The following is a 13,567-nucleotide window of genomic DNA, read 5'->3' as shown; positions in this document are numbered from 1 at the left end:
ATATTACTTGCCTATCAGTTATTTAACTCTGCAGTACCTATAACTATGGGTCCTCTTAAAATTTATTACTTTTATTGCCTCTTTTTTTTTCCTGCTAGAATTTTGTCAATTTTGATATTCTTTTTAAAGAATCAACTTTTGACTTTGGTTATCCTCTCAATGGAATAATGTTTTTCTTAAAAGGTAGTCTTGTGTTAGCTTGACTTATTTTCTCCCAGTATTGGTGAAGAAGGGATTACTCTGCATTCTCTGGCTTCCTCTGATGCAGTTGAGAAGTCAGCTGCTAGTCTCTCACACCATCTGTCTTTTCTCTCTGCTGTTTGATGAGATCCTTTTGGCTTTAATATTCCACTGCTTCACTATGATTCTTCTAGGTGTGGATGTTTTCCCCCAGCCCTCCACTGTATCTGAGCCTCCCTGTCTTTCATTAACTTTGTGAAGTTGTTGGGCTTATCCTTTTGAATATTTTCTCTCACTATCCCATTATCCCCTTATGGGACTCTGATCAGTTATTTGCCAGACGCTCTATCCCCTTACATGTTTTTCATCTCTTTGTCTTTCTATACCTCATGTGGGGCAATCTCTTCAAAATTTTTCTTTTAGTTTGCCAATTTTCTTCTCACCTGTGTTTAATATGTCACTTAACTTGCTCACTGAGTTCCTAATTTTGATTTTTACATTTTTCACTTCCAGATGTTCTATTTGGTTCTTTTAAAAAAACAAAATGGTCATTTTTATAGACAGTTATTTCTTACTCATTTTTTAAAATAATTCTTACATTTTTAAACATACTTATTATACTTTGCATCTATAAAGTCTCTAAAATCTTTGTGGATATGGCTCTGCTTTCTTATTTTGTGAACGTTTTCCTGTTTCCTTGTATGCTTTATAATTGTGTGTGTGTGTGTGTGTATGAAATGTGATCAGTGAGAATCCTTTGAGACACATGTGAGGGTGCACTCTTTAAGAGAGGATTTTAGTTTGTGAATAGCAGGTGTCCAGGGGTACTACCAAATAGGGCCCTCTTTACACAAAATTTTCAGTTTAAAAAGTTTTCATTCCTTGAAGGTGGTGTGAATTCTGACTCAAGATTATGGTTATTAATACTTAAGCAAAAGTACTTTCCCCCCTTCATCTAGGGCTGAGACCAATAAAGACAAATATTTTTATTCTCTTCTTGTGTGAAAAATACTGCTCACCTTGGTTGGCTTTTTCACTGAATACGCAGCTCTTAGGGGACGATGAACTTATGCTGTGGTATCCCATCTGACTTCCTATCACTGCACTGGACGTGGAAATTCTCTCTTTTAACCTTTATAGTGGTTTAAACTAAAGCTACAAGTACCCGGGAATTAGCAAATGCTCTTTCAGCCTTCTCCAACCTGTCTGGAATTGTGCTCTCATTTTGCTTTTTATCTGTAAGAATTTCTGTAAATTTCTTGTTAATTCAAATATGCATTATTTTCAAAGATAAATTTTAAAATAGCTTACTCTTTATTCATAGAGAAATGAACAGGACTGATGTTCAGACTATTAGCCAACAAACAGATAAACATTGGATTTGCAAATAGCATTAAAAATTGAATATTCAGTTTTGATAATGGAGGGAGTAAACGGGCATTCTTATACACTGCAAGATTAGTGTAAGCTGGTACTTATTTTATGGAAGGCAATTTGGCAATGTGTATCAATAATCTTAAAATGTTACATACTCTTTAATGCAGAAATAATTTAAAAAATAATTTATCCTAAAGGTATGATTATAAATATGCACAAAATCATAAGAAAAAAATGGTCATTGAAGATTTTTCTATTTCAATAAGCTGAAAATAACTTAAATGTCCCATACGATAGATTTGGCTGAATACATTATGGCATACATATATGCAAAATACATTATGACATACATATGTATGCCAAAAATTCATATATATTGTCAATGGAAAATATTTAAATTTTTAAAAATATAATCCCATTTTCTATAAAATTGCAGATTTCTTAAAATATTTTGGTCATATTTATTTTTTAAATTTCTACAAAAACTTATATTTTACCATGCCAAACAAAAAGCTCTTCTAAAAATAGTAAGCAAAATGGCCAACCCAGAAATAAACCTAAATACTTACAGCCAACTGATCTTCAACAAAGCAAACAAAAACATAAAGTGGGGAAAGGACACCCTATGCAACAAATGGTGCTGGGATAATTGGCTAGCCACATGAAGGAGAATGAAACTGGATCCTCATCTCTCACCTTAAACAAAAAGCAACCCATGATGGATCAAGGATTTCAATCTCAGACCTGAAAACATAAAAATTCTAGAAGATAACATTGGGAAAACTCTTCTAGACATCAGCCTAGGCAAGGATTTCATGACCAAGAACCCAAAAGCAAATGCAATAAAAAGATTAAACAGCTGGGACTTAATTAAACTAAAGAGCTTTTGCATGGCAAAAGGAACAGTCAGCAGAGTAAACAGACAACCAGAGTGGGAGAAAATCTTTACAATCTATACATCTAACAAAGGACTGATATCCAGAATCTACAAAGAACTCAAACAAATTAGCAAGAAAAACACAAACAATTCCATCAAAAGCTGGGCTAAGAACACGAATAGAAAATTATCAAAAGAAGATATAAAAATTGCCAATAAACATATAAAAAATGCTCAACATCACTAATGATCAGGATAATGCAAATCAAAACCACAATGCAAGACCACCTTACTCTTGCAAGAATGGCCATAATAAAAAAATAAAAAAATAATAGATGTGGGCATGGATGTGGTAAACAGGGAGCGCTTCTACACTGCTGGTGGGAATGTAAACTAGCACAACCACTGTGGAAAACAGTGTGGAGAACTCCCTAAAGAACTAAAAGTAGAACTACCATTTGATCCAGCAATCCCACTACTGGGTATCCACCCAGAGGAAAATAAGTCATTATATGAAAAAAATACTTACACAACTATGTTTACAGCAGTACAATTCTCAATTGCAAAAACGTGGAACCAACCCAAATGCCCATCAATGAGTGGATAAAGATATATATATATATATATATATATATCTCGCAGTTGATATATATATGAGATATATATGAGATACATATATGAGATATATCTATCTAGATAGATAGATATATAGATAGATAGATAGATAGATAGATATGATAGAATACTACTCAGTTGTAATAAGGAATGAATGACTGGCATTCACAGTGACCTGGATGAGATTAGAGACTATTATTCTAAGTGAGGTATCTCAGGAATGGAAAATCAAACATCGTATGTTTTCACTTACAAGTGGGAGCTAAGGTGTGAGAATGCAAAGGCATAAGAATGACACAATAAACTTTGGGGACACAGGGGGAAAAGGTGGGAAGTGGATGACGAATAAAAGACTACAACTGTGTGGAGTGTATACCTCTTGGGTGATGGGTGCAACAGAATCTCACAAACCACCACTAAAGCATTTAATCATGTAATCAAACACCACCTGTTCCCCAATAACCTATGGAAATAAACATTTTTTTAAAAAAGAAACTATCATCAGAGTGAAGAGACAACCTATAGAATGGGAGAAAGTTTTTGCAATCTATGCATCTCACAAAGCCCTAATATCCAGAATCTACAAGGAACTTAAACAAATTTACAAGAAAAAAAACAAACAACCCCATTAAAACGTGGGCAAAAGGACAAGAACAGACACTTCTCAACAGAAGACATTCATGTGGCAACAAACATATCAAAAAAGCTCATAATCACTGATCATTAGAGAAATGCAAATCAAAACCACAATGAGATACCAACTCATGCCATTCAGAATGGTGATTATTAAAAAGTCAAGAAACAACAGATAATAGCAGGGCTTTAGAAAAATAGGAACAGCTTTTACACTGTTGGTGGACATGTAAATTAGTTCAACCACTGAGGATGACAGTGTAGCGATTCCTCGAGGACCTACAACCAGAAATACCATTTGACCCAGCAATCCCATTACTGGGTATATACCCATAGGAATATAAATCATTCTATTATAAAGATACATGCAAGTGTTATGTTCATTGCAGCACTAGTCACAATAGCAAAGATATGGAATCAACCCAAATACCCATCAATGATAGACTGGATAAGGAGAAAGAGGTACATACACACCATGGAATACTACACAGCCATAAAAAAGAATGAGATGTGTCCTTTACAGGGACAATGGATGGAGCTGCAAGCCATTATCCTCAGCAAACTAATGGGAAAGAAAAAACAAACACCCCATGTCCTAATTTATAAGGGAGGGCTGAACAATGAGAACACATGGACACAGGAGGGGAAAACACACACAGTGGGAGCAGTCTGAGGAGGGAGCAGGAGGAGGGAGAGCATCAGGATAAATAGCTAATGCATGCTGGCCTTAATACCTAGGTGACGGGTTTTGACAGGCACAGCAAATCACCATGGCACACGTTTATCTATGTAACAAACCTGTACATCCTGCATATGTATCCCAGAACTAAACTAAACTAAACTAAAGGGCCCTAGGGAAAAAAAGAAAATGTCAATAATAGATATGATCAGTCAAATGTTTTTAACATGTACTACCCTCCCCGCAAAACAGCTGCACTGATCAAATTAAACGTAAAAGCATAAGAACAAAATTCACAAGATCAATAATCAAAGCCTAATATTTTAGGCATATAAAGAACTCGCATAAATTAATTTGTAAAATACTCATACCATCACAAGAGATAAACAAAGAGATAAAAATATTGTAGAGAGAAATAGTTTGTAAATCATTAGTCTCAAAAAAGTGTAAAATATTGTATACTATACTGGTTTTGATTTTCTTAATTAACTAACTTTTTTTTAACTTTTATTTTAGATTCAGGGGCTACATCTGCAGATTTGTGGTTTGGGATATGATTGATCCCAACACCCAGGTACTGAGCATAGTACCCAATAGTTGGTTTTTCAACCCACAGTCCTCTTCTTTCCTTTTCCATTTAGTAGTCCCCAGTGTCTATTGTTGTCATCTTTATGTTCATGAGTACTCATTGTTTAGCTCCCAAAGATAAGTGAGAACATGCAGTATTTGACTTTCTGTTCCTGTGTTAATTAACTTAGGATAATGACCTCCAGCTGCATCCATGTTGCTGCTAAGAACATGATTTTATTCCTTTTTATGGCTAAGTAGCATTATATGCTCTCTCTCTCTCTCTCTATATATATATATATATATATATATATACACACACACACACACACATATACACACACACACATATATCACACTTTATCCAGTCCATTGTTGATGGGCACCTAAGTTGATTCCATGTCTTTGCTATTGTGAATAGTGCTGCAATGAACATACAAGATCATGTGTCTTTTTTGTAGAACTTTATTTTCTTTTGGATATATACCCAGTAACGGGATTGCTAGGTCAAATGGTAGTTCTTTTTTAAATTCTTTGAGAAATCTCCACACTGCTTTCCACAGTAGGTGAAATAATTTACATTCCCACCAAGTGTAAGTATACACTGTATACATTCCCACTTATAAATATACACTGTATAGGTATTCCCCATTCTCTGTGGCCTCACCTGCATCCATTGTTTTTTGATGTTTAATCATAGCCATTCTGACTGGCATGAGATGGTAACTCACTGTGGTTTGGAGTTGCATTTCTACGATAACTAGTGATGTTGAGCGTCTTTTCATGTTTCTTGGCCACTTGTATGTCTTCTTTTGAGAAGCGTATGCTCATGTCTTTTCCCATTTTTAATGGAGTTATTTTCTGCTTGTTCAACTGTTTAAGTTCCCTATAGATTCTGACTATTAGACATTTGTTGGGTACATTGCAAATATGAGAAGACATCTGAAGTGATGGCCAGAAGAAGGGTAAGAAGGTATGCATATAGTGTGAACTGAGAAAATTTCAGAATGGCTGAAAGGTAGAATATGGGAAGGTAGAGAATGAGCTACACAGAAGAGATGAGGGCCAGATTACATAGATCTGTATAAACTCTACTGACTACCAAATGTATTCTAAAAATAGTTATAACTCTTGAAGGCGTATTTAAGCAAAGAAGTCACCTACTCACAAACTATAGCTGTGGTTTCTTCTGGATTACTGGTTAATCAAGCAGGCTGAAGGCAGAGTTCTGCCCTCCTATGCACTTCCAATTCCTCAAAGCTATAATCTCTGTCTCAGCACCTAGATCTCCTCAACTTCTGGGCCAATCAAAATCATAGCAATGATTCGAGCAATATTTCTTGTTCTCCTCTTATTATTTTGTGGTCCACACAGCCACAATAGGCCTAGTGCATTGCCATAAGCAAAAATCCTAAATTTCTGTTCCTAAATATGGTCACCTTATCAAAGAAGCAACTGAATATTTTACATTATTTTAAAATCATAAATGTTATTCTAAATTTAATTAACATACAACAGAGTTGGCTTCGATTTGAAAACAAGTCCATTAGATTATAAGTATAAATTGTTGCTATGTTTTAATGTATTAAAATTATTAAACATAATTCCAGCCAGTCATCACTGTTTGAAACTTTAGGAAGTATATGTTAAAAGTCTTATTACCAAAGGGCCTTGCAAACATAATGACTATCATTTTGGATATAGGTAACAGAAAAATGACAGTAAATGCCCATAATATTATTTTCTGAATTTTCACATTTTATAGATTGGGCAGACACAATATTCAGTAATGTTTAGCAAAGGCTGTAGTTAATATTAACTTTATTTTTATGTTACCTATATGCAATATATTTCACAGACAAAAATTCTATTAAAAGTAGCATGCTAAATGCAAAAATACAAATATAATTATGTTAATTTTAGGATGATAAAATATATCTAAAACATCATTCTAACGGAAGTGTTTTGGAAACATTCATTGATCTGATTGCAATTTTTAAAAGTCTAGAACAAGTAACTAAATGCAAGAAGTATTTCATCCCATCTATGCCACTGGAAAAATGTGAGGAGTAAGTACAAATTTTAAGTGATTGGTTTACATGTTGCTTATAAAATGCTATCTGATTGCCTGACAGATAATTCCCCAACATGTGATTTCCAGGTATTGCATCATAGAGAAGGTCCTGGTATTTTCCTCAAAAATCATCACTTTTACTACTACTCTCTGAAATCCCAGGTTGAGGAAAGACCGGAGGTATTGTTTACAATTGGTAAAGCAAGAGGGTGGTACTAAAGAACAATCCATTCCAACCTCTGAACTTTGGAGAGTCTGGGAGTAAAACAATGCTGATACATCTACATGTGAATGCTATAAACAGCAGGTGGGGAGTAGGCAAAGGCACACAGGGTTGAATTCTTTGTCTGGAGTAGAAAGACTTTGGGAAAAGCTACTGAGTTTGAAAGTCTGTAAGTAGAATCCCAGAGGGCTGGCAGGCCAAAATTATTCCTCTACTACCCACAAGAGCCCACAATAATTAAAACCAAAGCTAACGACACAAAATTCAAACTGTAAGCTATCCAAAGTACATATAAAAAGGAAAAACAGAAAGGACCAACTGTTCAGACAAAAAAAAAAATGTAATAGGTGTGAAAGTACAAGTCTAACACTTTTATCTGAAGAACAAGGAAGTGTATTGATTTATTTTCTTTTTCCTTCAGCCTACTGCTTCTCTTGTGCTTTCTTCTTCCTTTTCTCCCTGATTCAGAAAGACAAAATGCTTAAACAAGACTAGTTTTACTCCTGGCTTTTGAAGGTAGAAACACACTTTCTAGCAACATGTTCTGATAACTTCTTTCTCAAAACATTTTGGATCCCCCACTGAGTTTGTTATGAAAATATTTGACCTGCCCAAGCTACTGTTACTGGGAGTCCTTGCTCCCAGAGCTCCCAAGATGGTGGCATGCTGCTTCCAAAATGGCAGCAGGTCACATCCAAGATGGTAGCAAGCCTCGTGTTCTCTGACCTGGGGTTCTTGGGCCATGCAATGAGTGTTATAGCTCTATTAGAAGCTGTAGGTCACAGAAGAGAACCGTGGGACCCAGTGACTAGTGTTCAGCTTGATTAGGATGAACCCAGGCACTTAGCCGTGCAGGAACAGTGACAAGCCTTTAGCCTGATTGGGAGCGGCAATGGGTGCCTAGCTGGATCAGGAGCACAGTGGACACCCTGCCGGATCCCAGGGATGGAAGTATGTGGTGGGTCTGCGATGGCAGCAAAGAGCAGTGGTGGACAGCGAGCGAAAGCTCAGCTCCATCCGTAACAAACACTGACCAAAAGAGTGCAGTTGGAAGATTTAGTAGAGTGAAATAGAGTGAAAACAGAGCTCCCATACAAAGGGAGGGGACCCAAAGGGGGGTGCTGTTGCTGGCTCGAATGCCTGGGTTTATATCCTGATACTTGATACTTGTCACTCCCACTGTGCTCTCAGGCAACAGATGATTGGCTATTTCTTTACCTCCTGTTGTTGCCTAATTAGCATTTTAATGAGCTCTCCTTACTATCTGATTGGTCGGGTGTGAGCTAAGTTGCAAGCCCCATGTTTAAAGGTGGAAGCGGTCACCTTCCCAGCTAGGCTTAGGGATTCTTAGTCGGCCGAGGAAATCCAGCTAGTCCCATCTCTCACTACTACAACCATAAAATAGATTGGGTAAGACTGACGCTTAAATCTACCCTCATCTCACTTTTGTGACTTCGTACAGTAACACTTAATATAAATATTTAAATACAAAGTTAGGAAATATAGGCAGCAGCTGCTAAAACATTTTAGATATTTCCTTATGTTCCTGCATGAAGAATTTTTTTTTCCAATTTTTTTTAAAATTTTGTTATTATTATACTTTGAGTTTTAGGGTACATATGCACAACGTGCAGGTTTGTTACATATGTATACATGTGCCATGTTGGTGTGTTGCACCCATTAACTCGTCATTTAGCATTAGGTATATCTCCTAATGCTATCCCTGCCCCCTCCCCCCACCCCACAACAGTGCCCGGTGTGTGATGTTCCCCTTCCTGTGTCCATGTGTTCTCATTGTTCACCCTGCATGAAGAATTTAGAAATTGTCTGATTTGACTCTTTCTCCTCACACTAAGGAAAAATGAGAGAGAAGGGAAATGACTTGTTCTAAGTTACCCATCTGACAAATAGCCCAACCAAGATTCCCAAGTCTGTTTTTCCTAACTATTCTACTGATGACATTATCCACTTAGATTCTTCAAAGAATGAAATAATATTTTTTATGCATTATTCTTAAAACATACAAGGGTCTTCATTAGCTAAACATTCATTTTACAATACACCACAGTCACTGAATTGTATAAGGAAGGAAAAGTCATCATCATGTGAAAACATTCACTGATGAACTAGTCACATACAAAATTAGTACCTAAACACTCCTTGCCTTATAACATAAAGACCTAGCCCCATCTATTAGACTTGGACTGGTTATCTGATGATGCAATTCAATTGTAGAGTAGATAGAAAATACTGTTAAATATGCAGGATTACACTAACAGTGACAGCAGAACTCTGAGTCATAACCAAGGCCATTGATAAAAAAGGATGTAGCAGAGAAAACCAGATAACTTGAGAAAACTAACTCAGAAGCTTCAAATGAAAAACGTTTTAATGTAAAGTGTATAAGTTAGGCCTGTGGAAAGCTTGATTATCTTGCAAATTCTTTTCTAGAACAAAACTCCTTAATATTCTTAGTGAAATTCCAACATGAAATAAAAGATGACATGTTGTGAACCATACAGTTTAATTAGAAAAAAACACACAAAACTCACTTGATTAATTATATAGTCATTTAAAAAATTAGTGCCTAATTGCAATCATAAATTTACATTTTGCTCAATATAAATAAGCTACATTATTTTACATGTTTAATTTCATTTTTAAGTTAAAATAAAATACTTTTTAAAATCCTCTTAACAGTTCTCCACTCAGCTAACTCATCAGATTAATCTATGCTCTCCAATCCCTCTGACCACCAGTATACTACTTTCTACTTTCTGCGTTCTACTCATAGCAACTGAGATATTTACTTTCTGGTAATTTTCATCGTCTTTGTTCTCAACCTTCTTTTCCCAGTTGTGCTTATCACATTAATTACATATTTTAATAAGCTGTGTAACAATTGAAGAATTCTGTGTATATAATTTAGTTCCTAAGGAAGAAAAGTTTAGTAATCTGAAAGACCCTATGGAATCTGCATTCTAGTTAATCTGCAAGTTTCTGACTTACTTCTACATTTTAAGTAAATAAAAACTATAAGTCACAGCTGAAGCATTAGGAGTGTAGTTAATGTGAAGAAAAAAATTAGGAAATTTAAACTATGAATCTATACTCAAGGGAAAGCACCTCCATCAAAAGGTTTATAACAATGGAAGTTTTTCAAGTTGGAGATGGCACAGATGATATTAAAAAAATTGACACCCACGTATTGAATACTATCTTACTGAGAAATTATTTAATGATTAGCCTACATCATAAGTTTGACAGGAAAAGATAGTGTGATTTCTTGATGTAGAAAATTTTCTGAGAAACAAGTCTACAATGTAGATAAGTTTATAACCTAACTTATAAGAAGTTAACTTAAAAACTTATGCCATAAAAAGGTAGAGAATATGGTACTTAGATACAAAAAGAAATTACAGTAGATGCTTACATCTTTGCTGCTAAAAATTTCAAATAACTGTGTTATGACAAATTAACAAATTCTAAATATTTTGAAAATATGAGTTGATTTCTAGTCAAGATGGCAAAGTTTAGACTTTGAAGTAAACTAAATTTTTAAATTCATACCAACAATAGATTTTTTTTAATTAAAAAAAAAACTTAAAATGTTTAGCTAAGCTCAAAAACAAAATAAACATCTTGGAAGACCACAAATGGAAAAAAACACAAAGTGCTAAGTGAAGCTAAAGTCACAGGCCTGCTTACCAACAAGTCTATAAGCAGATAATAAGGCTTTAGAGTCAACTTCTGAGGCTAAATGTCAGGCCATTGGCAGGTGGACAACCTAGAAAAATCCTAATCTAACTTTTAACTCAATCAACCCATAAGCTAGTTCACTGATTAGACAGACATACACCCAATATTAAGGCAGTCCAGGTACCATTCTAGACTAAAGGCCTTGACAAGGTATGCAGACACATACCTAAAACCAGCAGACAATATAAGCTGAGGAGAGAGAGAGAGAGAGAGAGAAGGAAATAAAATACAGCAAAACAAAAAACCCAAGAGAAAAAATTTTTCTCTAGAAATGAGCTTGCAAACCAAACTTCTATAACACAGGGAAACCAATACTCAGAAAGATAGCTACAAATATAAAAGCTGAAGCATATATAAACTCCAGATAAAATCAGTGCCATAGAAGGGACTGAAAATGTATTATTTATGACTATCAAAGAGAAATCAGAGGAATGACATTCATAAAAATGACCATAAGTTACGGAAGAAAAAAAAGTAAAAATAAAATGAATAAAAGAAAAAGAATTTTTTAGAAATATTAGGAAAAGTATAATAGTTATATTAAAAAATATAGTACGGGCAGAACTAGGTTAATTAAGTTAGGTCCCCTGAAAATATGCTCCTTCAAAAAGGCAAAAGAACTGGAGAAATAACCAAAGGTTTGTGACAAGGATCTTTTTTCCCTAGTAAAATGGCTGGATGTCAGTAAAAACAGCGAGTGTCCTAGCATTTTAATTTGCCTTATTCTCATTGCCCCTCTCTAGCTCCACAGTCTTGAAAATTAGCAGTTTGGCAATCATGGTAGCTGTGAAAACCAGCAGCCTACCAGCCACTGGATGAGGCATATATGTTTGGAGACCCTCAAAAATCCGCATCCCCACAAAATTGGCAATATTTCACTTGCCTCCCAGCTCCCTGAGGAGTCCCATTTACCAACCTGATCAATATTTGGGAAATTTATAAATATGTGCAAATTAAACAATACAGTCCTAAATAATTAGTGGGGAAAAATCAAAGTAATGAAAGAGGGGTATCATCACTGATCTTACAAAAGTTTTTAAAAAGATCTCAGAAAAATACTATGAATAGCTATCTGCCAGCAAATTAGGAAATCAAGATGAAAGAGACAAATTTTTAAAAAGACATAAACAGCCAAAACTGGCATAAGAAGAAATAGAAAGCAGAACAGACCTATACCAAGTAAAGAAATTGAATTAGTAGTTAAACATCTTTCTATATAGAAAAGACCAGGTCCAGATGACTCCACTGTTAATTTCTACCAAACACTTAAAGCAGAGTTAATACCAGTTCTTGACAAATATGTCCAAAAAAATAGAAGTGGTGTGGGAACACTTCCCAAATCTCTCTAAGAGACCAGTATTACCCTAATACTGAAACCAGACAGAGATATCACAAGATAAGAAAACTACAGACCAATAACCCTTATAATTATAGACACAAAAATCCTCAAGAAAATATTCACAAAGCAAATCTAACAAAACCTAAAAATAATTTTACACCATGACCAACTAGAATTTATCCTACAAATAGAGTTGACTTAATGCACAAAAATCCATTAACATAATGTATCATATTAATAGAATAAAAAACAAAACACATGATTATCCTAATAGATGCACAAAAAGCATTTGAAAAAATCAAACACAATTTCATAATAAAAAACACCCAAGAAACTAGGAACAGAAAAGAACTTCTGCAATCTGACAGAGGATATCTGTGGAAAATCCACACCTAACATAATACTTATGGTGAAAAACCAAATGCTTTCCTCCTAAGATCAGGAACAGGACAAGTATGTCCTTTCTTGTTAGTTCTATTTAACATTGTACTAGATGTCCTGGATGGGGTGATTAAGAAAGAAAAATAAATAAGAGGCATCCAGATTGGAAAGAAGGAAGTAAAACTGTCTATATTTGCAGATTACATAATATTGTATATAGAAAACACTAAGGTATCCACAAAAAAACCTATTTGAACTAATAAATGAGTTTAGCAAGGTTGTAGTACACAATGTCAATATAGAAAATTGATATTTTTTGGATCTGTGTTCCTGCCCAAATCTCATGTTGAAGTATAATCCCCAATGCTGGAGGTGGTGGCTGGTGAGAGCTGATTGGATCACGGGTGCAGTTTCTAATAGTTTAGCACCATCCCCTCCTTGGTACTATATAGTGATTGAGTTCTCATGAGATCTGGTCGTATAAAAAGTGTGTGGCATTCCCCCTCCCTTGCTCCTACTCTAGCCACATGTAAAGCAGGCCTGCTTTCCCTTTGCCTTCTACCATGATTGTAAGCTTCCTGAGGCCTATTCAGAAGCAGAAGCCACTATGCTTCCTGAATAGCCTGCAGAACCGTAAACCAATTAAACCTCCTTTCTTTATAAATTACCCCGTCTCGTCTCGGGTGTTTCTTTATAGCAGTGCAAGAACTAACACAGAAAATTGTCACTGAGGAGTGGAGCATTCCTGCAAAGATACTTGAAAATGTGAAAGCAGCTTTGGAATTGGGTAATGGGCAGAGGTTGAAAGAGTATGGAGGCCTCAGAAGAAGAGAGGATGATGAGGGAAAATTTAGAATTTCCCA

General features: G+C 35.2%; 1 protein-coding gene across 8 annotated transcripts in view; it reads right to left on the bottom strand.

Moving 5' to 3' along the window:
* WDR72 (WD repeat domain 72) overlaps positions 1-13,567 on the bottom strand; it is a 238,720-nt gene that overhangs the window by 102,673 nt on the left and 122,480 nt on the right. The gene's annotated exons all lie outside the window — the stretch shown is intronic.

Source organism: Symphalangus syndactylus, chromosome 5 (genome assembly GCF_028878055.3).
Source record: "Symphalangus syndactylus isolate Jambi chromosome 5, NHGRI_mSymSyn1-v2.1_pri, whole genome shotgun sequence".
NCBI lineage: Eukaryota > Metazoa > Chordata > Mammalia > Primates > Hylobatidae > Symphalangus > Symphalangus syndactylus.
This window is presented reverse-complemented; position numbering and strand designations above follow the sequence as displayed.